Below are 26,801 nucleotides of genomic sequence, written 5' to 3' on the forward strand. Positions count from 1 at the left end.
AAAAAAAAGAAGGGATATTCCCTCTCTTCAGCTGATACCATATCTCCACTCCCTGATTCCCTTGTCCCACTCTACCTCTAATAATGTGAGACTATTTTTATAAATTTCTGAAGAAGTAGGTACTTATTTATTCTTCATAAAAGTTTCCAGTAGTAGAGCCAATGTTTAAGCCCATTTTTTGTCTTCTTTCACAGGGCAGGTAGAACTTAAGGAGGAAGATGAGCAATTAAGATCATGTGTTGTATCCTGTAGCAGATGTCACAAATAACTGGAGTGGTGTGTTTCCCCACACCCTCAGGCTGCTCTAAAGTCTCAGGAATTCTCTTTACTCCTCAGCTTTGAGTAATGAGTTAGGCAGTGTCTCTTCCCTTGACCTGATCAGAAACTCATGGGATATCTAGTAAGTAATAGAGTGAACTTTGCCATCAAACTTTGTCCTGCTATTGCAAATTTGTATTAAACTGACTTTTGCTGATACCTTTGCTGCTGCTTCTTTGAGCAACCTGAACCAATCATTCATGACATTTATGTAAGAATCTACTATGAAGTAATGATTACAAAAATATAACACTGTATTATTTAAGGAATTTCCTAACAGGAAAGATTAAATGCATTTTGGTAAAAAGCACTTTTCCTTTAAAAGAAAATATGATCTATATCTATCCTCCAGACTGTCATTTCATATAATCACCAAAATTTCGGTAAATAAAAATGCATGATCACCTGCCATTCCCCATCTATCTGAGAAAATATACCATGTTTTGTTAAGTATGTTTCTATTAACTCTGCATTACAAGTTTTTCCTTTAGAAGCAGAGAAAAAGATAAACATGTCAAGTTCTTATAGTTCCAGACATTCCAGGATCTTCCTAATCCACATAAACCATAACGATGTGCTCTGGAATAATTTCAAGCAGATGCAGACGATAGCTTCATATTTCAATGTCTGCAAAGAATCACTAACTGAATCTGGTTTGTTATTAGTCATAAGGTAAATGATGAAAATGAATGTGAGAAATTAATAGCAAGCCCAGACAGATATCATCCTAAAACTGTCATAGCTATGACATACCAATATGACTTTTTCAGCTGCCATGTAACTTCTCTCCTGGGAAATGTGCAAATATATCTAAAATCTAACAGGCACAGAGCCTGGTGTCCTTTATCTGAATTGAATATCTTAAAATTGAATATCCATCAGTACCTTGAAAGGCCATGGCTGCATTACCTCCTCCCACAGCCATGTTTTGAAAAGGCAACAGCTGTAGCTGATCCAGATTGCAACCCCATCCTATAGATTCAGAAAGTTTCATTAACCTGGCTTTAACTTGAACAAGCTGGTTACAAGTTTCTTTTTACTGAGGCACAGGCAAAGCAAGTGTAACTGTCCTGAAACATACCTGAAATAAATATAAAAAGACCCAAAGACAACAGTGAACTTTTATGGTCATAAATGTCAACACTTTAAAGTTGGCAATCAAATCCATACCAATCATAAAAGATGCCCATAGTTTCTAATGACTAAGTCTTCCCAGGCACACATAATAAGGAAGGCAAAATTCCTCTTACAATGTCTTCAGTACGTTCAAAGTGATATCCAGAATCTGAATATTGGAAATGCCATGTGAACCCAGAAGTAGCTAGTCTATATTTATCTTTAAAAGAAAAAGCAACCAATAATTTGATCAAATTTTCTAGCCTGTAATTTAACATCTATTTTTATGGCAAACTAATTTCCCATCCAAAATTAAGATCTTTTTCAGATCTTAAAAGAGCTAGTTATGTCCCTTGGAAATTTATTTAGAATATATCTTGCTTTCATCAACACAAGTTTGCAGTAAAATTTACACAAATCCCTGTTGCCATTTCTGCCAGTCTTGTTCAATTTCCCACACTCTGTCAACATGTGCCAGGAAGAAAGCATTATGCCTTGTTAAATTACATTACAAATAGAACCTTCATCCCAAACTGAAAGGGAAATTAATTTTAAAATAGCACTGGCTAATAACTTCCTGTGGCTCTTCAAAATCCTGTCTGTTCTACAGAATCTAAAGTTCATTGCTTTTACAGGTACTCAGGGAGAGAGTAACTAAATTTCTGAATTCTCAGGCACAGGAATATGGTCTAAAAGGCTGTTGGTGTAAAAGAGACTCTGGATAGCACAACATCTCTGCTTATGTGTATCCTAATTAAAAATAGTCAGGATACTGTCAGATACAACAGTGGACTTGAGTGTTTGTTTTATAGTCATGCCTTAAGTGAACAAGGCTTTCAAGCAGCTGATAGCACACCAAGATACAACTTAAGGAGGAGAAATTCATTAAAAATACCTCAAAAAGCATATCGAGATTCCCATTACAAAACACACTGTATGTGATGATTTAAAAAAACAGCTGGGAATTAAACTCCAATTAAACTGCAGGTGCTGCTTTTATGGCTCATACACTCCAATGGGGAGTTGTGCTTTTAAGGGCATTATCTAAGTGCAAAAACTTTTGAGCAAGCTTTAAACAGCTGGTAAAATGGGATTTACTGGAGAATCCTAAGGACCTTCCCTACCTTAAGTCTCAAAGGTATATAGACTACTATCACGCTAATCAAGTAAGCAAAATCTCAGCTAGGGAGGTAAATTTAGGTGCAGATCCTCAGCCACACAGACACATCTACTTAGATTCTTGAACTGAGTATTAACCTAGTTTTGCCTGAGGCACATTCTTGCTCATTAAGGCTTTAGGAAAATGAACCTCTTTCCATTTTGTTGCCCATCTTGTATATATTGCCCTGTACGTTAAAAAGAAAACAAGCATATGGCATTAATCTCCTCTGAGAAGTATAGGGACAAAAGGTGAAAGCAATAAATACAGCACCTTTTAACTTTTTGTGTGTTAAGCAAATTAATATTTTAAACTGATTTCAGTTAGTATATCTGACAGAGAAGACTAGAGTGGAAATGTAACTCAAGCAGCTGAAAAAACTTCTTTAAAATGGTTATTTTAAAAGAAAGGAAGAAGTTGATTTGTCATCTCTCCAAGCTTTTTATTTTTTTCTTAGGTAAGAATAGTACTTTTTTTTGTTTGGGTTGGGTTTTTTTATTACCTCCCAGAGACAAATTCCTCTAGAGTTTGTGAAATTGCTTTGCATTTACATTTTTTCTACAACTGTTTTTGCCAGCATTTCTGTGGTTATACTTCTGTGTAACAGTTCAGAAAACAAACTGTAGATCTGAAATCATAAGCAAAGTTTTCTAAATAAATTTTGGATAGTCTTTATGCTTACTCTCCCATTAGGTGGAGCATCATTTACAACAATTTTTTTCTCTGAGGAGGCAGACATGGTTCTAATAGATTTGGGAAGTCACCTACCTTCTATGTCATATAAGGTTATTTTATTTCTGTGTAGAGCATTTCTTGCTTTTCTCCCACTAACTTACTTCACATCTATCTCATCTCCATTGTAGCTCTTTCAAGCTACAGCCCTGAAGGTGTCATGTTTAATTTACTTAATGAATATATGATAATTTATGTCTGTTCTGCTGCTTGATGGTGCATAAATGTTCAGCTAGATTCTTTATCTTCACTTTGCTTTCAAGGAAAAGGTATCCTAAACTTGCTCGGGTTGATGTAAATGACAGCACTTTGAAGAGCAAAGATCGTCCAAAGGGTGGAGACACACATCATCTGCTTTGTGACCTAATTCTCTAGTTTACTTGAACAAATAGCTTCATAAAAAGGAAATATTCTCTCTTCTAACTACTAAATTGTTTGTAGCATTTTAGTAGCATTTTGAAGAGTCGTTTTGTTTGTAGTATTTTACTGGACAATGATAAAAAAACCCTCAAATTTAACTCAAGACTGATTTTCTTAATTTTTCTGTTCTAAGAAATTCTGTAAATAGTAACAATTTAAAATTTCTGTTATTGGTTATAGAGAAGGGGAATCTATTATGGACATCATCCAGAGCTTGCTCTGGAGCTCAAAGTGTGAAAATAAATAATTTCTTTTTTTATTATTACTTTTTTTTTTTTTTTTTTTTTTTTTTTTTTTTTTTTTTTTTTAGGGCAAGCCCTGCTGTCATTTGCACTGATAAGAACCTTAAAGAACCTTAATATTTGGAACAAGTCTTTCTGTCTCCTTGGTGCCAAACATTCTATATCTTTTCCCTCACTCTCCATCTTTAACTAAAGAGTTAAAACAAGATTTTCACAATATCTCATAAAGGTATATTCTAGAAACATCCAAGCTGGTAGACTTCCTAAAGCAGAAAGTCACTGAAAGATGAGACATCACGTAGAGGACCATAAAACTCATCTTACTGGCAAAAAAATTTCCACAAAGGTGGTGTGAATTTATCTTGGACATAAAAATTATACTAATGGACCAGTGACAAAAATGGATATGTAACTACTGCTAATACTGTGGCTTGGTCTGTGAAGAAGCCAGGATCAGTAGTGCACAGCTGAAGGGTTTTCTGGCAACTCATCTGCAGAAAGTTCTGCTCTCTGAGCAGCTGTTACAGCCCTGACAATCAACATGCTCTGCTGAGGATGGCTGCTATGCAAATACTCACAACATACACATACACAATATACTCCACTGGCTGTTAAGTGGCAAACAAACCAGTTTGGGAATTCCTATGCAAAGAGTTGTCCTGCTAATACTGGAGAAAGCTGGTTCTAATCCCAGTTTTACAAGCCACACTTCATAATTAAAAATCAACACAAAGTGCTGTGGGGAAGATTTTAATTTTTTATATGGACTCATTTACTTGGCTCCAAATGTATAGTAAATGACAGAGAACTGCATAAGGTATAATCTTCTGTGCAAAGTCCTTTAAAGATCTCTACTCAGAGGAAAGTAATCAGAACTTACTGCATTAGCATATGGAAAAGCTGATAGCTTTGCAAACACATATCTCCAAAAAGATAAGCAAGTCAGGAAGCAAAAAGCAAAGTATGTTCCCAATGACAGTGGCAGGTCCCACAACAAATGGGCATGCTAGACACATAAAGATCAGAAACATGCATGAGTGATTCTTTGGGTTCAAGACATGTTCTCTTCCTGAAGCTATGGCAGATGGGCCATAATGAACAGATTCCTCAAGTGGGAAAAACAGAAGCTGGAGGTGGGCAAACGAAGTACAGAATAAAAGACTTGAATATTATTTGAATGTAAAGGTGGTAAAGGCCTAAACCTATATTTATACAGTTTTTTTCTACCTTCAAGAACCAAGAGGAACTTTATAATAAATGTACCCCAGTTATGTGTATAGAAAAGTAGTTTTATGGAAAGCCAAAGTATATATCTCTAAAAGAGAGAACAATTAAGATTTTGATGTTTTGGGGTTGTTTTGGGGTTTTTGGCAGAGGAGAGGGTGGTGGAAGAGTTAGGTGTTTTGTTGTGGTTTTTTGCCATTTTAGTGTAACAATAGAGAGGTGTCAGACATAGGATACAAAATACAATCATCAGTATTCAGAAGGAGGCTAAAATCTGAGGTTAATACTAGATTTCTTGAAAATCTGCTGGTCAAATCTATCAGGATTGTAAACAATCATTTTCCAGCTGCTAAATCCTCAAAATGATAAGCAACAGGTATTGAGTCTCAACTTCTTAAAGTATCTGAAATCAATGTTCCTTTTGAAATATCCTTAATGATAAAAAATAACTGTCCCTCTAATACGACAGGACACATTATAATACTGTTCTTACAAAAAGGATTTTTTTTTGTCAAGGATTTTTTTTTCAAGGATTTTTTTTTTCCAAGGATTTTTTTTAAGTACTAAGACCTAAACATCCAAATTATTATATTCAAAGTGAGCTCTCTTCTGCTTACGGGTTGATCGTATCAAATATCTCGTAGTTACAGTCAATGGTTGATGTCCAAGTGGAGATAAGTGATGGTCTCCAAATGTTCCTGAAGTGTTCCCCTGGGCTTGGCATTGGGACCAGCACTGTTTACCATTTTTGTTGGTGACATGGACAGTGGAACTGAGCACATCCTCAGCAGGTTTGACGATGACACCAAGCTGTGTGGTGCAGTTGACACCCTGGAGGGAAGGGATGCCATCCATAGGGACATTAACAGGCTTGAGAGGTGGGCCCATATGAACCTCAACAAGGCCAAGTGGGAGGTCCCACACCTAGATCAGGACAATCCCAATACAGGTACCAGAAGGGATTGAGAGCAGCCCTGAGGACTTGGAGTGTTGATGAATGAGAGGCTGGACATGACCCAGCAATGTGCACTCACAGCTCAAAAAGCCAAACGTATCCTGGGCTGCATCAAAAGCAGTGTGGCCAACAGATTAGAGGAGGTGAATCTCCCCTTCTACTCTGCTCTTGTGAGACCTCACCTGGAGTAACTCATCCAGTTCTGATGTTCCCAACATAAGAAGGACCTATTGGATGGAGTGTGTCCAGCAGACACACTGATGTTGACCAGAGGGATGGAGCACCTCTCCTACAAAGACAAGCAAAGAGAGTTGAGTTGTTTAGCCTGAAGAAGAGAAGGCTCTTGGGAGGCCTCAGTGTGGCCTTCCTGTAACTAAAGAGGGCCTAAAAGAAAGATGGAGGGAGACTTTTCATAAGGGTGTGTAGTGATAGGACAAGGAGGAATGGCTTTAAACTGAAAGAAAATAGGACTAGATGAGATAGTAGGAAGAAATTCTTTACTGTGAGGGTGGTGAGGCACTGGAACAGGTTGTCCAGAGAAGCTGTAGATGTCCCATTCCTGAAAGTGTTCAAAGTCAGGTTGGATGAGACTTTGAACAACCAGGGGTAGGGGAAACTGTCCCTGTCCATGGCAGGGGCATTTATAACTAGATGATTTTTAAGGTCCTTGTCAACCCAAACCATTTTATGATTATATGGTTCTATAATTTCTAAGTTAAAAAATGAAACATTATGATTCTTAAATGTTAGATTAAAAGAAAAATAATTTATCTTCAACTGTTCCATATAGTTTCTCATTAGAACAACACTAAGTTCAATATTAGGTACAAAGTATCTTGTGAGAGCACGGTGGTCATAGTTCAAACCTTCCATTCAGAAAGTTAATTTAAATAATGAGCTTCTGTAGAATGTCAGCAGTCTTAAGAACACCCACATAAATTCCCCAAGATTATGTGTTATTATATAGAATGTAAAAAAGTATTATCACACCTAATTAAATATTGCAAATACAAAGAGCTTTGTTTTGACCTTATGGCAGCCTTTGAGTTTTGAAGCTTATCTTCAAACTAGCTATTTATATCAATAAACAAATAAGGTCTGATTCTTCACCATAGAAATTTCAGACCTTTTTTTTCAAACTGTTGTAATCATCACAGACAGAAAGAACAAAATGTATGTGCAAGCTCAGCTACAAATGCAAGGTAGTAAAGAATTTGATTTTTGCAGTATTAAATACTCTATTTGCATTTGTTTTCCTTATATATACTGTAACACAATATTTAGGGGAAAGCAAATTTGGATCAAATGTGATCTAAATCCAGCTCCCAAAAATACCAAAACTTCCAGGTCCAGAAAATTTTTAAACATCAAAATTACTGAGCACATATACATTCTTTCTGTTCTGTTTTTATCATATCATTTAACTGGCATCCTAGACTTCTCAGTATGACCTGTGATTTGCTGTTTGCTAGTTTCACCCTTGCATTAGAGCCCAATACTACACTGAAACAATTATTTTTAATCAAAATAAGAGGCACAGACTCAAATACCTAAGGGGGACAAGTTTGGTGTTTTAGCCAGCTGTGTGCAATTGAATGATTTATGTCATTCACAGAGGAGGTGTTGTCTGTCACTGCCTACCTTGGTTTATATTCAAACCACCTGTAGCTATCTCACTGAATAGATACTTTTGTTAACTACTCATTTCAGAGCACTACATCTACTCTAGAAAGAATTTCTTCCAGACTCTTTCTGCCAGATCTTCATTTCTTGAGAACTTTCTAGTAATAAGCACCACAGGTATTCTGTAAACATGTGTTTCTAGGACAGCTATACACTGATATTTATATAATCTTACTAGATACACCAGATGGCTTAATTATAAAAACAAGATTTGCCAAATAAACATTACTGCTTGTTTTATACATGCATTTTCTTGTCAATAACTTGTCTTTCCAAGTAAAACACTTTTGTGTAAAAGCTTATTATATTCCCTGAGAAACAAGTAATCCTTTAACCCTGTGGCATTTGGGCCATCATTATTTATCAACCACATATACTAAAACAGACCAAATACCCTTCTGGAAAACCAAAAGAGAAAAATATACTTTTAAACTACAGAAAAGCAGATGTGGTATACACATTATTTGTTATTAATGAAGATCTTCCATTATTAAGTCACACAAAGTGACTGAAAGCAGTGAATGTTATGCATGACACAATTTAGGCTGTGAATTCTGCCCCCATGCAATTCATGGAAAAGGAGCAATTAATTTCTTATTATCTAGTGACCTCCCACAGTGTGTGGCTGCAGAATTTATTAATTTTAGCTTTGAATAGCCTTTTACTCCTTGATATGTTTTTCTAGGTATAACTTTTAATCTCCAGTGTATATACAGTACAAGATAAACTGGAAAAAATACTATTCAAAAGCATTAGAGAAGGCTTTTCACTATGAAAAAAAGGACCCTACCCTGAAATGTTTCCTGTCCACAAAACACAGATATATTGGTCACACAAAAAATGTACCATCTCATCTGTTTTACCTAAAGGACTAGAAGCTGGATCTGACCTGGGTGGGATTTCAGTCTACAGATATATTTGCATTGACTCTGCTGATATTCACATCTCTTTACACACATCTGACCTCTGACATCCACACAGTAAAGGGAAACTAGCTACCAGATTTACAATAATGAAACTGAACATTTACTTTTTTTTTTTTTCCTTCATATTATCCACAGTCTTTAAAATATGGAGCTTAAACAAAATACAAATCCATTACTACAGAAGAGACACGTGCTTTGCAAGTCACAAATTTAGTCCAGAGCTGGAGAAGGTGTCCAAAACTGGATTTAGTATCTTCATTCCCTTTAAGTACCTTCACACAGCCTTTAAGCCCACAGCATCACAACTTTTATCTATGTTTTTACATACCTACTCAGCTATTCCTTTTGTTTTTCCTTTTTACTTTCTTCTTAGGAAAAAGATAACCATTAATCAGAAAACACTAAATATATTTTTTCTGAATTTGGATAGTGAGATATGATGCAGCTAACTTCAAACACCTCATTGCTTAGAGGACTTTTATAGGCAAGAAACAAATAAATGGAGAAACAGTCAGCCCAGAAGAGATATGCATTCTCAAAATATTTGGGGGAACTTTGCTTTCTCAGACACTCTCCCTGTGCCATACATCTCATTGCATTCACTGGAGCATGGAAGCTGCCACAAAGGTGTTTTTATCTAGTAAAGCTGTTTTTAAACCACCCTCCCCTTCCTTTCAGTTTTTATCTGGCTATTACATGAACATAAGCCTTTCTGCATCACTTGCCTTAAACATATATTTCATCCTAGGTGCAAAGCAATCTTTAGAACTCCCCTACTGAGGCTTACTTAGGTTGTACCCAACAAATACCACAACCAAAGATACAGTCTTCATCAGAATCATGATGTGTCTTACTGTCTGAAGGCAGCAAAGGGTGTGAGTTAATCACAGCCAGCTGAATTACCTGGATGATACATACAGAGAAGTTTTGTTCTGCTTGTGGGGAAAAAAAAAATCAACACAAACAGCAAACCCTGTTAACATATTACTTCTCCCCACCTCCCTTCCCATCTTAACTACTTTTAAAAGAAATTTGTACCCTGCCTCATACATATAATTTTGATGGAATCTGGAACATGAATGAGAAAGGAATGGAATACAACCACACAAGGAACATAACAAAGACAATATGCAAATTTTGAATCAACAATTAAAATTCCTGAACTCCCAAACAACATTTTCACAGTGTTACAACACATCTAAATATAGTCTAATCATGATTTGGACTTTGGTAACAAGCTTGTGCCTGCTTCCCAGGAGGGCACACAGGTGTACTGCTACCAAGTCATTCAGGACAGGTGAGGTTTCACCTGGTAAACAGAATCAAAGAGTAATATGTTACTGTGTTCACCAGACCTCTCTTGCTCTCAGCATGCTCTACAGCAGAGCATTTCACTGTGCTCTGCTGCACAGAGTGCTGGCACTGCACTGTAGCTCTGACCCAGCATCATGCTTAAACATGTTCTTATTCTTAAGTAGCAGAGACATCACAGAATGCATGAATGGATTGTGAAGGGAGGCCCAGAGTGCAGCCTGAAGGGCAAAGCAGTCACCTGCCAGCATTGCTCACTCAAGAAAAATCTACAGGGCTGACCTGGCATATACATATTCGTATTTAAAGGAAGAAACAGTAGCTAGTCCAAATTCTCACCCCAAAGTACACAAACCAAATGCTGTGCACCCGCTAGCAAAGCTCTCTGCTTTTGCAGCAGTAAGTTCAGGACAAAAAACAGACCGTTTCTACTCATCAAAGGTCTTTCTTACACGGGTTTCTAAAAGAATTCTTAGGACCCCAAATACAATTAATGATCAGGTTTGAAGTAATATCATTTCAGTATGAGGCATAGGCTGCTTGAAAAGACAGATTTTGGTACTAAAAAGTGTCTGGAACACGGATTATGCAGTCATGTTGATTTTAGTAGTATTATTCCTGTATACATGGTACATATATCCTGTATATGTTCACAAATTGTATTGTATAATGTTTTTAAAGTCACGCTGCTGAGGTTCTGTAGGAAATATACTCCCCCACCCCCTCCCTGAACACACTGAACCAAGTGGAATCAGTGTCGTGGTTCTTAGTCGTGTAACAGTTTCATGTGTGCACTGGGAGCAAACATATTGTGGGAATGACATCAACACTGCAGAAAGGTTAACAAAATATTACCAAAGACAGACACTTCTTCAAAACCCTTAAAGATTCACACAGACTTCCAATGAATCTATTCATATCTTTGAAAAATTCACACATTGATAAAACATTCAGCCTACCCTAAATAATTCCTGCCATTTCATCTGCAGGTAGGATTCTTCTGCCTTTTCTCTGTATTCTTTGTAGTAATTTCTCACTAAATAACAGTTTCTGTCTCAGCCTCATATGGTCTTCAACATTTTTGCGCAGTTTTGCTTAAAAAACCAAAATTATTTCACCTGCATGTTTCTTAGCCAGTCTGTTTCCTTCCAAATAACCTCCTTCCAAACACAGATTTTGCAGAAAAAGAAGCCGTTCAAACCAGAGCAAAGAAACAAACAAAAAAAATCTCTAAATCATGAATTGAGACTCTTTCTCAATCCACACAATTACTTCACTAATTGATTTAGCTATCAACAAGGGGGTGGGGATGGGACAAGTCTTACTTGAGATCTTGTGAGCCCTTCCCTGACAAGACCTACCAACAAAGGTTAAACATGCAGATATGAAAGCACTGGCCACATGAGCAAAGACTTTATGAGGAGTTGTTAGTGTTATCATTATGTACCATGACATCTTAAGACAAAATATCTCACCCGGTGGTTTTGGGCTACAGTCCTATTTCAGCTCTAGTTTGTACTTTAACAGAATATTTTCATTTTAGAAGTTGTTGATAGTCACCACATCTGTAGGTACCTCTCAGTGTTGTTTACCACTTCAGATTAAAAAGATTGTCCAACCTCTACCTAGAGTACCTCTACCTAGAATATCTAAACACTCGGGTACCTACATGTGTGTAGTCTTGATTTCCAGAGCTGTTAAGCCTTTTTATTTAAGGAAACTATGACAGTTCAGTACCGAACACTTAAAATCTAAATCAAGACATCCAAAGATTCTTGATTTCACTACAAACCGTCAAGCAAATGTAAGTGGAAGCTTGTGAAGAAGTCATGGAATCTTAGATCATTCTGTTTAGTGACTCAGCTGGAGGCTGACAAGGTGGTAGGTAAGCATCTCAGACTATATTAAAACATGCTAGAAGAGTCAGGATTATTATCATTTTCCAGTGCGTTATGGTCAAAAAGTGTTGCCAAGTCTCACAATCACCATTTTAGGAAGAAGTGCAACTAGAGACTAAGGTTAAAAACCCATCAAATATGAATGATTCACAGACATAGCTGTGGGCAAAAGAGGTTTTTTCCTTTATATACTGAGAATATGAATTTGATTGATGAGCAGCACTCAATCATAACTCCTCCATCTCAAAAAACAAACCCAAAAATTGTTTTGAGTATGATCATATGAACTTACTAAATGACAAGACATTTCTTCTCTCCCTGAGGGAACTCTGGGGTAGGTTAGACGAGGTGTGCTGTCTGACCCAGAGTATCCTGCCTTCTTAGAGAGGCTACATCATCTGTGAGACATCAGACCCAAGAGCATAACACTGTTCACACTTCTTTCACTTCAACCCCCTTCCTCCCACTTACAGCCCTGTTCTAGGCATTGTTTTTCACACATGAATGTCAGAAGCATTATAAAACTCTTTCTAGAAACACCAACGATTATAAAAAAGTGTCTCATTCTTCCCACATAGGAGGTATGAAAATGGAATTAATGTGATACTCATTCTAAGACAGCAAGCCTTCCTGAGAGCCAACGTACACTGACAGCAGTTTGGGCTCAACATCACACTGAGTTCACTTGTTTCCAATTAGTACAAATACAACGAGCTTTCTTTTGTCAGCCTGCAATGTCACACATACTTATTTGATTTTAAGTGTTGCAATGGATTCTGAAACCAGAATTTTGTCACTGCCACTTTCTGTCAAAATTTCCAATGTATTTTAGGCTACTTTACCTTAGGTTCAAAGCAAGAATAACAGTAATTTTTTTCATTCTCAGTACTAATTCAATACTTCATGTCAGAGGGTACAATTATGATGACATTAACACTGACGTTCCCCTGGTATCGATCCATATATTAAAATTTCCAAGTAGAGATGAGATGAAATTGAGAAACACATCCAAAATAAAACTATTTACAAAAATATGCTATTTACAAAAACTATTTGCAAGAAAACTCCAGATTTCATGAATGTATTTGTTATTCAAATAATTATGGTTTTATTCCTGCTACATTAGCTCACTGCAAATTATTTTCACAGTGCTTGGTTATCATACAATTGATTATGCAATTGTGAAGTGTTTTCTTGGAGGGATTTTTTTTATCAGTTTGTGTTATTTACACACTCTGTTTCCTTCCATCACAAGATGGTTTTGTTTTCTGTCACCTACTGGGAAGTATGAAGTGTCAAAAAATGACTGTTAGCTAGAATATACATATTTTTTCATCATATAATAATAATAAATATTTTTATCATTGTTATCATGCTTTCACTTATCCACTCGTGTTTTCTCATATGGATTTTGAAACCATTAATATAGAATTCAAAGAATATTACAAAAAAAGGTTTTATTTTTTATCTCTCTCCAATTTAAACATAGTCAGAAGTGCAAAATATTTTCAACTGGGGAATACTTTTCTTTAAGCTCCTTCAGGCCTTTATACTTCAGTGAAACATGATGGTTATTAAGTGTTCTGCAAAAGGTATTGGCAACTACCTAAATCCTTTTTCCTCTTAATAACATAACTCTCAACCAGGATAAAAAGGTTCTTTTTTTTCTTGGGTTGTTTTTTTAGTTTTTTTTTTTATGTAGTTGTATTTAGTAGATGTTATTTTAGAAACTAACATACTTGGATTAACACTGTATTTTTGCTTTTTAAAAAACTTGCTAGTGCATCATATATTAGCAAACTCTTACTGTAGATGAAATGTAGGAATGTAAAAATCAAGATGATATAAAACTTTCAAAATACAAAAAAAACCTTATTTAAAAGTAAATAGTTTTATTTGCTGTGAAAACTGCTTGTTTATTGGATTCTCAGACTTAAAGAACAGAATCACTTCTTCATAATACAATGTGTTTGGTTGCTTAAGACTGGCATTAAGGATTGGCTTAAGAATATAAGTAAAATATTACCGAGTTTTAAAGTAGATCTTAATATAAAATTACTTCTTATCTTATGCAAGTCAGATATTATGGGTTTTTTTCTTCTGACATAATTTAAATGCTCTAAATCAACTTTTGGATACACTTAACTGACTCCAGGGACTACATTAGGACTTAAATTTTAATACTTTGAGTCACATTAGAGTCTATTAATTAGATGCCTGAGTAACCTAAAATTGATGGCAAGGATATACCCCTGAATATCAATTCGCCTCAATATGAAGAAATGAAAGCAACTTTTTTTTTTTTCTAAGTTTGCTGAATTAGGAAAAAAATGGAAAAAAAGTTCAAACTTGAGAATCTGAAAAATATTATCACACATTAAGGACAATTATCAGTGTATTACATAGGCATTAAGCAAAAATGCATATTCATGCAATGAGGACATTACACTAATAAAATGAAGCAATAACGTATTTAATCAAGCTTAAAACTAACTCTCTAGACCACAAATTTGAGTAATTCTGTAGGCAAAGGTATGCAGCATGTAGTGACAAAAAGCATGCCTACCTAGCTCCCATTATTCCACACTGAAGTTAATAGCATTGCCTCTCTACCTTACTGAGGCCAAAAACTCCCGAAAATCACTCAAACTACTCTTCAGCAAAGCCTTCTGATATCCAATACAAAGGCAATATCAGACAAAAACTCCTATGAGTAAATATAAATCTTAATGAAGTTCACGCTTAATTCATCTGCTATTGGAAGAATAACACTAGGGTGTCATTAACGTGAATAAGACAAGAATCATAATCATGGAATGACTTGGATTGTAAGGGACCTTAAAGTCCATCTTGTTCCAACCCCTTTCCTCCCGTGAGCAAGGCCACTTTTCACTAGACCAGATTTCTCAGAGCCCCATCCAGTTGGCCTTGAACAATTCCAGGAGTGGGGCATTCACAACTTCTTTGTGCAACCTGTTCCAGTGCCTCACCACCCTCAATAAAGAATTTCTTCCTAATACCTAATCTAAACCGACTCTCTTTCAGCTTAAAACCATTCCTCCTTGCCATCACTTCATGCTCTTGTAAATAGTTCCTCTCCACCTTTGCTGTATGTGAATATTTACCCTATTATGTTATTCTGCAAATTATTTCAAGGTCATCTTTACTATGAAGACTCCTCATTGTTAAAGTGACCTCTACTGAAGTGTTGTTGATAGTCTTCATTCCTGTATCACAAAGTGAAGAGCAGGATAACTTACAACATTCCAAGTGCCTGCAAGGGCTCTTTTCTGAGAGAACTTTCAGAAACTCCACTGATAGGAGGTCACTTGTAAACATACCATGACTGTGGTATGCATCTCATGCTTCTGTTTTATACATGTCTGTACAGGACTTAGAAGTAGAGGAAGACAGGGTCTTAGTGGGTGTTAGTTTTTCTACCCTCTCACCCTCAGTTTCCAGTGACCATGAGGGAATCACTCTTATCTTGGTACAATATGGTGCAGTCTTCTGTCCAGCTCTCAGGAAGTCTGAGAAACTTACAGAGAAGTGATGGTGCAGCATTGGAAACCCAAATGGTAACCAGGCTCCAGCAGGTTAGGTAGGGAGCAATAATCTTTCCCAAGATGAAGCCACATTTTTAGTTCTATGATCATTCTTCAGCTCTTTAGTCAATGATGTATTTACTACAGTGATCCAACTCAAATCAATTTAGATCAAATATATGAACTGTTATTAGCTAGGACTAAAATAGAACCACAACAGCTTCACATACAGCTGAATTTAAACTAGAACTGATTAATCTGCTTTGTTTGATTTCCTAAAAATGAGTTATTTCATAATCTACCTCTAATTTAGATCATGAAACTCACATGGAGAAATTTGGTAGCAAGCAGGTGCGAATAAAGGATGTAGAAAATTATCCATCATCTAGTCTCACAGTCTGGATGTCATCTCTACCTGAGCCTTTATAGCAGCAAACTGCTTTAATGCTTTTATAATGAATGCTAGGGCTTTTAAAACACTTCCACACAAATGGAGAAGGGAGGTTATCAAGATTTTGTGGTTTTCTTTTGAGAACACAGGCATGACATGTCAGAAAACTATGGTCAAGTCCAGCTCCACCTGAATTGGGGCATACACCACTCCAGATCACTTCAAATCAGGCAGGACAGCATCTTTATCTCATCCCCACTTTAAATCCCTAGGTTTTTTACTATATATTTTTGCCTTCTATATGAAAGTTTCATTAAAACCAATTTTGTTCCAATGCAGATTTTGGCTGCAGTGATATAGCACTTAGGCATAAATTCTATGGACAGAAACGTGCTGACCTGACAAAGCACTTCATCAGGAATCAGTCTACTTTTCCCTTTGCAGTTTACTGAAGATGTGGTCATTTGTGCCTGTACAGAGCAGTAAAGCTCTTATTGAAGCTCTTTTGTTTCATCTCTCTTGATCACTGAATTCTTCCATCCTGGTCCCTTGACCTTATGGAACTTAAATATGGACATTCTTTCAAATCTCACTCACACAGCCTTTTGTCATGCTTACCTTTCTATTTTACCTTCAATCCCATCATTACACAGAATTAAACAAACTTTTCTTTCTCACATTAGAGCACCTAATGATCTTTCAACATCTGAAGTTTTCTTTCTATATTCCCCTGATCTTTGCCCAGTGATGCTTTGTACATTCATGCTTCCCACAGATAACTTCCAGAGCATTTTAAAATTGTATCTATGCACACATATATTTAGTGCCATCTTATAAATTTAAAAACCATTTATAACCTCTCTTACCCATAGTCCTGAGAGGCCACTAACCTCTGGCATCAGTCAGGTGAGTAGTACCTGTTGCCACAGAGACCACTGCTACCAGTAATCATTAATTCCTCGTGTGCTACTAATGTAACCTCAACTTTTGCCTCTTTCCTATTTAGTCTCTTAAATTTTTTTATTTAAAGCTCTGACTGGGAGTTCTTTTGGGGAGAGAACACCTTTGTTCTCTATCTATCTACCCAGTACATAGTATAATGAAACCTTTTTTTGAATTGTAGTCTTCCACCAGTGAAATAGTAATAATGATGCTCCTAATTTCATGTTGCTGATAGATGACTGCCTCATTCCAAATCATACGCAGGCACTTGTGAAGGTGCCTGTTCACAAGGGCCCATAATATGGTCTCAGGTGTGATACAACAATTCTGCCTGACCACCAGCACCAGAGACTCAAAAATGACTATTCAAGACTGTTCTTTGAAGAAGCTTTAGAATGCACTCACACCTAACACATCCACTTATTTCCTGTTTCAGTAGGAACTGTAGAGAAACAGTGAATTATCTTGCTTTAGTTTTTCATAAAAGTAGCTGAGCATCAAACGTGGAACCATACTGAAGACCTTCCTTTAGGGCTAGTCTATAATTCTTGTTTACAGAAATGATTTTCTATTTCTATTGCAACATTTTTCCAAGTAAAATTCAAAGAATTTCTTGTGTTTGCCCAGGAGTTTTACATGTTCAATTTTGTAGCAGAAACTGCTGAGACTTCTGGACATCCTGGAAACATCAGCTGTAGTTATCTAATCCACAGTTCATTCATAAGGATTTCAATGTTAATTGGCAAATCAGATTATTAGGTTTCTTTCTGTCCTGGACCTATCCAAGAAAACAATATTTTTTTAAACAATCTGGAGTAGCTAAATCCCACAAGCCAATGAAAAAAAAGTACTATGTGTCAAATTACATGTTAGCACAGTGGTTGTGCTGTGTCCAGTGATACAGACTACAAATGAATTTTGCTGAAACAGACACAGAAAGAATCTTTGGATTGGAAACAACAGTTGTAAACCTACGCATTTCTGTTATAATAAGATATAGGCAAAGAGAAAGAAACTAAATTAAATCTTCACATAGAAAAGCACTGCTCAATAAAACAACATTGTAGATGCATTTTTCTCCATTCCTTTCATCAGTGTTTTGCCAAACTCCCACAGGTCTCCCAGTAGTTATTAGATAAAACATTCATCTGCCTTTTCAGCACTCTTACAGCCAGAGGCATCACCTTAAATAAGCTGGAATTGAACATGACGTTTAATGTCAAGCTCAGAGCTGCTAATGCGATCACGATTGTCTCTAGAACAACCTGTAGCGTGACCCCTTTCTGACATATGCAAGCGGTGTATCCTTCCTTCTGTCCTATTCAAAATTCCTCGCCCAGACTTTCTACACAGCTGATACTGAGTATCTTTTTTTGCTCCATTTCATCTCCGAAGTAAATTGTTAAGAGCCATTTCCTCAACACTACTATCTCTTCCTCCAGTACTTAACATACCCACACCTGCAATCTCACATGAGAACATAACAGCCAGTCAAAGGGTTTTTTTTTGTGGTCAATGAGTGGTGTTGTTTGGGTTTTTTTATTTTATGAGGGGAAATAAAGAAATTTTATGCCCTTCTGCATGAATGCTTAAGAAAGTATGACCACGCTTTGTCAGGCAATAGCAAAAAGGGTCCACATGGAAGATGAGTTACATCAAGGCAGGGAAAAGCAAGGAGAAGACAATCAATTGCAACAACTCTACAATTTCTGTTTCATCAGGACAAAAAAAAAAAAAAGCCTTTTTGAAAGGTTTATTGGCATAAGATGTATTTCTGTCAAATTATGAATTTATAACCTACTGCATTGCAGATGATAACAAAGGGACTGCACAGCACTCTGTTGAAAGCCTGTCACAGAAAATCTGCTTTTGGGTTACCTGGTTTAGTCATAGCTCACCATCCTTAAATACTGATGTCCTGGAAAAATTTTTTACTATTTATAGATCTGCAGTAATGATCAAGTTCAAAGAAACCCATTAGAGTTCATTAAAAATAACACTGATTTTGCAGAGAAGGAATAGAATTCTATTCCCATTTCCAAGAAACAAATGCAAGACAGAAAACAAAAAAGACAACTTGAAACTTTTTACAAACTGTGCACAGAAGGATAAGGTAGAGTCCAGGCAGGTAAGATACCTGTCAATAATGTTGCCTCATAGGTGGTGGAAATCTCTCTTGGGATAACAGTTTGGCTTGTTGTGACAAGGACAATATTCATCATGGGGACATGATCATAACAGTTGGGCTGTCTGGTTTTCATTTCTCCAGGTGAAGGGACACTTCAGATGGTTCTGTCAAAATAAGTATAAAAACTTCAAGAAATGTGGGTAGCCATTGTAAATAGTCCTTTGTGTGATTTGCTGTTTTCTAGGGATGAGTGTCTTGGTAAACATAGTTTAGAGACAGAAAACAAGTTGCTAAAAATATACAAATGCTTTGGCCAATAGCAAAATATACTCAGAAACCTGATGAAACAATTCTCACTTACAGATGACAGCAAACTAGTAGCCAGCACTTTCTACAATAACTTAGACCTTTACAGGGGGATTATTTCTTCACTCTATTTAAATATCATTTGGTGATTAACCTCTGATTTAGCACTTCACATGCCAGTGGAATTAAACAGATTTCACACTATTCGCTCATGTTCTGACGTCCCATGAAACAACATAAAGAAATTTGATTAATCAAGATAATGAATTAATTCCACCAAGGACAAAACCTTACTCTTATGCAACTATTTTGGTATTTTATATTGTCACCATTAACCACCAAGGTCTTTAAACAGAAAAATCAATACCTACAGCAAAATCCCAACATAGCTATAATGCTGTTTATCCTGCCATAGGTTAAAACTCAGTTTGAAGGGATAATGCAGTGAGGTTAAGACAGAAATGGTGGCTCATTTTTTTTTCTTTTTCTTGTCTTTATCAGCAGTGTTGGATGGATAACTTAGAATAGAAAGGACAAGAATTGGTTTTTTTCCAAAATATAATGGCAGACTGAATTTGTCTGGACTTCAGTGGAAGCCAAACCTCTGACTACAAACATCTCTTGCATAGTGGTTCACAGGGGCACCAAAGAGAAACCTAGAGGGCCAAATCTGGGCTTTGATGCAATGAATATTGATTACTCTTAGGAACAAAGGATACAATGGATATGACTTAGTAGAGTTTGTATCTTAACCTGGAGGGAGTGTCAAAACTTTTTAAAAGCCTAAAATAAAGCATAAAAGTTACCATAATTGATGACGTACCAAAGCTTTCATCTAAGCTTACCAAGGAATAAAATGGGAAGCTTGAATTTCAATACCTTCAGTTAAGGGGGACTCTGACTTTTGTGAAAGCTAGGGACAACAGTTTGTTTTCTTATTTGTGTTTTCTGTTTTTATCAGCATCTTACATGTTTCCTCAATTTAAGCCAACTGCTATTCTTCAAGAAACTCACTTCTCGTAAGCATTCTGTTTTGCCCTTAGTCACGACAAGTTATTGAATATATTTGTTGGATAATTTGGTCCAGTTCAGTGAACTACAGCATATTCCCAATGGCCACTGGTTTGAAGCAATTCTTTTCTTACTTTCCCCAATTCTTTATTTATTTTGTCTCATAAACTTTTCTTCAAGTCAGTCTGTTCTGTTTTTAAAACAACTGCCCTTTTTCCTACATCCCTTATCTACAATCCTTTTAACAACATTGCTAAATGTACCACCAGTAATTGCATTAATTACCAGATTGGGTTTTTTTTAACCTTAGCTTCCAGGTACTTTATAATATTATTTTATTTACAAGCTCTGGTGGGAGTAGCCTACAAGAAAGCTGGAGAGGGCCTATTCACAAGGGCATGTAGTTTTAAGACAAGAAGGAATGGCTTTAAAATGAAAGAGGGTAGGTTTAGATTAGACATGAGGAAGAAACACTTTACTGTGAGGGTGGTGAAGCACTGGACAGGTTGCCCAGAGAAGTTGTGGATGCTCCATCCCAAGAAATATTCAAGGACAGTTTGGATGAGGCTTTAAACAACCAGGTACAGTGGAAGGTATCCCCACCCATGGCAGGGAGGGTGGAACTAGATTCTTTAAAGGTCCCTTCCAACGGAAACCATTCTAAGATTCTACGACTCTAAGATCCTAAATCAAGCAGCAGTGCATAACTGTGATATATATGATTTCTGAATGCCAGCATATGAAGCATCCAGTATTAGATAAGTGGTCGCACTGGAACTTAGCAACAGCAAACTATGACACCTGCCAGAAAAGTTGGGCTGCAAAATGATCATTTCAGAAGCTATTTTTAAGCAGGCTCAACACTCAAGACAACACCACTTCCCCTCCACCCCCGAGAGATGGAGAAAATGAGATGTCAGCAATCAACAGAGTCAACACAGATTCAGTGCAGCATCTGACAACATTTATGTTAATAGCACTTTCTTATCCCATGGTCCAAAGAAACATGCTGTCAAAGTTCCACATGCAACTGGGACATCTCACTATGGTTGTCTCATCATCAGATGAGAATCTCCTGACAAAAATTTGAACATATAGTTAAGCTTCCTTGTTTACCAGTGACTTCAATGTTTGAGGAATCTATGATCCAAACTTAAGTCAGAGGAAAGAATAGTTTCCTTCAACTTTTTTGAGCCAGTTGGACATATGATGTTCTATTAAAATTTCCTAACAGCTGATCATGAGGCGTTTAAGGAGGTTTGATCCCATTCTGTTTCACTGAGCATTAAACATTATATTTCTAGCCTCCTCAAAAGAAGTTTGTATTTCATGAAAGATATTTTAAGCCAACATCAAAAGATGAACAGACAAAAAAAATATTTCCACTTACTTCAAAGTCTTTCACTAAAATGCCATAATTAGATGTCCAAATTATTGCAGAATTATTTCTGCTTACCTTGTACAATGGTATCAATTTTTTTAGCCAGGGAGCAAATTTCTGTGGAGTTAATCAACACACAAATGTTTCCATTATATTAAATATAGGAAGCATGGTGAGTTATGTTAAGCAATTCCTCTTCAATGTGTGACTTTATATATCACAGTACATTCTTTTTAAGAGAAGGAAAGAGAATGAGAAGATCTGTCATTTAATTATTTTTTTAATTGGACACTATATTAATTTGGGAGGAGAGAAAAGGTATATTCATGTGAAAGTCAGTTGCTAACTTTTATTTAAAAATATAAAAGAAATGCTTGGAAAACAGGTATTTTTCAGGTTCAGGTTACAAATAGTTCTTATTTTGAAATTATTTTCTATAGGAATTAGCCTACATTTAAGTACTAAAAAGACAAGAAACATCTGGAAAGCAAAGTGAAAAAAATCAAGGTATTTTTTATTCTGATTTTCAGTTTGTCAAGAAGGACAAAATCAGGAGTAATTCAGATTTGCAATTTTATTTAGATGCTATATGATAGAAAGTGCAGACCCTTTCACTGTCAGAATCTCCTACAAGAACGTTGTGTCAAGCACTTGAAACACCAAATCAGTGTTTACACTAACACTTGGAAGTTGTTTTAAATGTGTACTTCAGGATATCAGTATGCCTAAATTACATCATATAATTTTTATATAATCTATACCTAAATGAATGTATTAATGTTTGCCACCCCTGTAATAGGCAGCTGCTTCACTTTCCAGGTCTAGGGGGCCATTTTCTTCCCATGGATCTTAGTCCACCTCCTTCAACAGTACTGGATCACCTTGTTAAGGAGGAACTGCAAGAACTGAATGGGATTTTTTTTTTTTTCCCTACTAATATATTACTTTTCTTACTTCAAAAGAAATTTAAACACACAGTCAGGAACTTCTCAACAGGCTCAGCTGGGGACAGCTAAAATATTTCATTTTGCAACCTTGATCTTATTTTTTTTATTTTTTTGAGCTAAATTTGCCAGTTTTTCAAACTGAAAATCTGCTATTTAGAAAGAAAATAATTTTGAAACAAGACATTTCAACACTTTTAGAAATCTTCTCCTTTCCATTATTTATATTATTTTGTGTTGATTGGTCAATCAAAACTATTTCTGGTGTAAAGAATTTAGTTTCAGCAAAACAAAAAACAAAAACAATTTTGGCAAAGATGTAAAATGAGAGTAATTTTCTGCTTTTAAGAATAAACTTCTCACCTCTAAGAAAATTAATCATAAAACCTACTTGTCCATATGAAACAAGCAGTATCAGGGGCTGTTTCTACAGAAATTTCTATGTACCATGTGAAGTACCAAGATTAGCCTCTTACACTTATCCATATTGCAGATAGCCACAACCAATAACTGTTCTATAGTTTTAAGTGATTTTGAAACTTAGAATGGCTACACACAGGATTATGAGGGAGCATTTAACATTTGGGAATACAGACACCATGCTTAACAATAGAAGTAGTGCTGCATCTGCAAAATTGCTGCACACCATCTGCATTTTGAGAAGATCAGACCTTGGGTTTAGAAACTAAAGCATTTATTAAAGTCTTTATTTAATGCCCTTTTGCATCTTCCAGATGACATGGCCACCTGACATGGCCATGGCAACTGATGACAGACAATATCCACGATGTGTCTACTGGGCAAACAGACTGAGACAGCCTGCTAGAATATATACCATTAGTTATTCATCTAGAAAGGATTTATTCCAGTGACTAAAAAAAATAGCCACTTCTACAATTCCCCAAGACACCAGTCCCAATTATTATGCTATTCTGGAGCTGTCTCACAGTAGGATTCTAACTAAATAGAGTAGTATTCCTTGCCAGATCAATATTTTCAGGAGGAGTCAAACTGCTGGAAGCATGAAGGTTTTGTGTATGTCTGTCTTTCATCTGAGTTTTGCCTTAAAACATAAGAGGGCAGGAGGTAGGCTAAAGGATTTTCTCTCAGGTTTATGTAACTACATTAGCACACCTCACTCCATGCAAATTCCCAGTGACTGCTGAACCACTCACTAATGAATACAAGTAATTACATGACAAGTTGTTTGAGTCTAGACTGTCTGCTTCAGCACAGCCAGCGTGAACATTAACCACTGTTTTACTCTTCCATCCTAAGAGGAAAGGTCTTTCAAAAATGCCATGTCCTTTCACACTTTAATGACTTCTTACACTGCATATATTTACAAACTATGATAGCTTGTGATATAGCAAAAGAGCAGTAGAGATGTTGTGTGTAGTAGTGTGGAATCTGTTTCTCAAGTAAACAGTCTATATGTAATACTAAATAAAGTGGCAATAAGTTTATAAACACACCATATATGGTTGGAACAGGGAGTAAAAGATACTGTAAAATTATATATATTTGTTTCTTTTGTCTTTGCACCTTAGATTTAATAGGGTTTGGAGGGAAAAAGAGGAACAGATTGACTTCCTATACAAGAACACACAACCTTGGAAGTTATTTAAAAATAAGAAAGCTATTAGATTTTAAAATCATTAGCACACAGAATAAAAAATCTGTCTTTTACCAGAAGAGAGCAAAGCACGAAAATACTTGAAATGTTACTTCATTTCCAGTAAGCAAGATTTGCCAGTATCTGTGAGGTCTCACTGAGCTCTGATAGGAAGACAAGCAGAGAGAGAGGGAAGCCTGGAACTGAATTCTTTGGAAGGTTAGTCTAATATCCTTATACAAGTGGTCAGATACCTATAGGCAAATAAGGTATAAGAGTTCAAAATACACCTTTTTATAAATACTTTCACATTAAAAAAACATAGCTTTTCCATGGTGAAATTATTTTATTATAGACTATCACAGTCATAATTCAAGGGGGAGAAGAATTGCAAATAGAATAATCTAAGATGAAAAACACAACTACATTCTGTGAACAGTTTCCACCACACACACCACATATTATCAGAGTGCTGAACTTGAGACTTTACAGATGTAATGAAAATATCTATTCTAAGACTGCATACAGTTTATGAACTTAGCAACACCAGGAAAACTAAGTAAAACAATTCTGTATTATTCTATGAACTCATTCCATGGCTGCAGAACCCATGAATGAAATGAAGGCAAAAAATGCAAAGGTCTCAAAACTATAACTCACTCCCTTAAAGAATTTTCTTATTTTTCTCTTGCGTAAACTGCCCTTTGTTTTGGGTTTGGTTGTTCTGTTGGCTTTGAGCAGCCAATAGGACAGCTCATGTAAGACAATAAAAGAAGGAACCAAGCACATCTGTATTCATTTCCCTGGAGTAGATTAAAGCAGTTTAATTTCTGTTGGTTTTTTTTCCCTCAACTCAGTATATTTATAAGGCAACACAGAAATGGTCTCTGACAGTTTACCCTGCTTTTTCAGGGAGAATAAGATACAAGAGGCCACTGTCTCAGTAGAGCACTCAGATTTCATTAGTGAAAAGGACAGGCATGTACAAAGAGCTGCCCTTACATAAACTTCAGCCATTTGAAATTATGGTTTATGTTGGGAACAGTAACTTTCCAAACCCAGAGACTAGATTACAAGTGTACCAGCAGTGATCTGGGTTCAGTGGAGAGTGTTTACTGTTTACATTTCAGTTTCCCTGCACCAGAGGCACAAGACAGATACAGGGAAAAACAGCAGCTTTGCCATCCCACGTGTCTTTGCAATCAGCCTCATCATTGATTTACTTGTAATTTCCTTGTAAACTTCTTCAGAAATCATTTATTCATTTTGCAAGCATGCCTTCCAGTGTAACATATACAACCTGAATATCAAAGAGCATTTTAATTCTAAAACTATGGCAAGAATTTTCTACTTACCCTACTATTAATATAGATCAGAAACACATAGACCTTGAAGCCAGTACTGAGATTATACATTTTGCACAAAGCTTTAATGAAAGCATGAACCATAAATATATTGTTTAGGTAAGTTTGATGCCACAAAAGTGCATGATGACAGGTGTTTTATACTTTCTTTAGGTGACACAAGATTTATTTGCAAATTATTGTAATCTCAGTGCTGCACTGATCTTTACGTTGGGTTTAATTGAATATTTGGTAAATAAAGCTGGTCAGTAAAGATATTTTTGATAACAATTTGGAAAAACTCCAAGTGCATCAGACCACAGTATTTTTCTTTAGTACTGATTAAATCAATACCAGCTAAATCATTTGGATATGAAGGAAGATGTTGAGTGTGTAGCCTTGTATTGAAAAGTATCACACAGGATTAGCTATCTTAATTTCAACTAAGTCAAAAACAAAAGGGAGAGAAAAACATAAGAAAAATGCTTCAAAAAAACAATGAATAAAAAATTTAAATATTAGTTTTTCTTTGGACGAGTAAAAAAGTAACAGTTAAAAATTAAATTTCTTATTAGGATACTAATGATATCCTGTGAAATCTGGTTTTCTTCCTATAAACAAAAAACACTGAATCTTAAACAAAACCACTGAGTACTGCACACAAATAAGTCTCCCAGGATAGTCAGTACTTCAGATTGATTTGCTGATAATTTTTATGGAGTCCATCACAGTCATTAATATAGTTTTATCCCTCTATATTTTGAAAAGATTGCTACTGTTAATTTCCATGTGGTACTTCGGTTTTATCCAAGCTCTGCAGTGCACAGTCCTGTCTTCTAAGACTCAATTACTATGACAAAACAAAGCTTTAACTTGCTTGTTTTGCCCTTGCTTAAAAAAAAAAGTAAAAAATTGCTCTTACATGCTATTTATTCTTACCAATGAACATGACATTTAAAAAGAAAACCCAGACCCATAAAACTAAATGGATACCGACTACCTGTTATGCCCTATACTATGATAAAAATTTCTACTGTCTACTAAAAATTAGAGAACACAAGAAAAATAAGTAGAGCATAGTGTAAGAACACACATATACAGACCTCTTAGGAACTTATTTGCAGATAAAACAGTACCAACATCACATTCAGGGTCGCTCAGCCTCTGTAACTGAGTACTCAGCACCACAAAATTGGAATTCTAGAAACACC

The 26,801-nt window shown here is 36.0% G+C and overlaps 1 protein-coding gene across 14 annotated transcripts in view; it reads right to left on the reverse strand.

Annotated features, from left to right (window-relative positions):
- Positions 1 to 26,801, reverse strand: part of LRRC4C (leucine rich repeat containing 4C) — a 513,517-nt gene that overhangs the window by 146,920 nt on the left and 339,796 nt on the right. For all 14 annotated transcript variants that reach the window (XM_069017154.1, XM_069017152.1, XM_069017148.1 and 11 more), the window contains one exon: positions 1,204 to 1,399. The gene's annotated coding sequence lies outside the window, so the exon portion shown is untranslated. The remainder of the gene's footprint in view (positions 1 to 1,203; positions 1,400 to 26,801) is intronic.

This window comes from Aphelocoma coerulescens, chromosome 5 (genome assembly GCF_041296385.1).
Source record: "Aphelocoma coerulescens isolate FSJ_1873_10779 chromosome 5, UR_Acoe_1.0, whole genome shotgun sequence".
In the NCBI taxonomy this organism is placed as follows: Eukaryota; Metazoa; Chordata; class Aves; order Passeriformes; family Corvidae; genus Aphelocoma; species Aphelocoma coerulescens.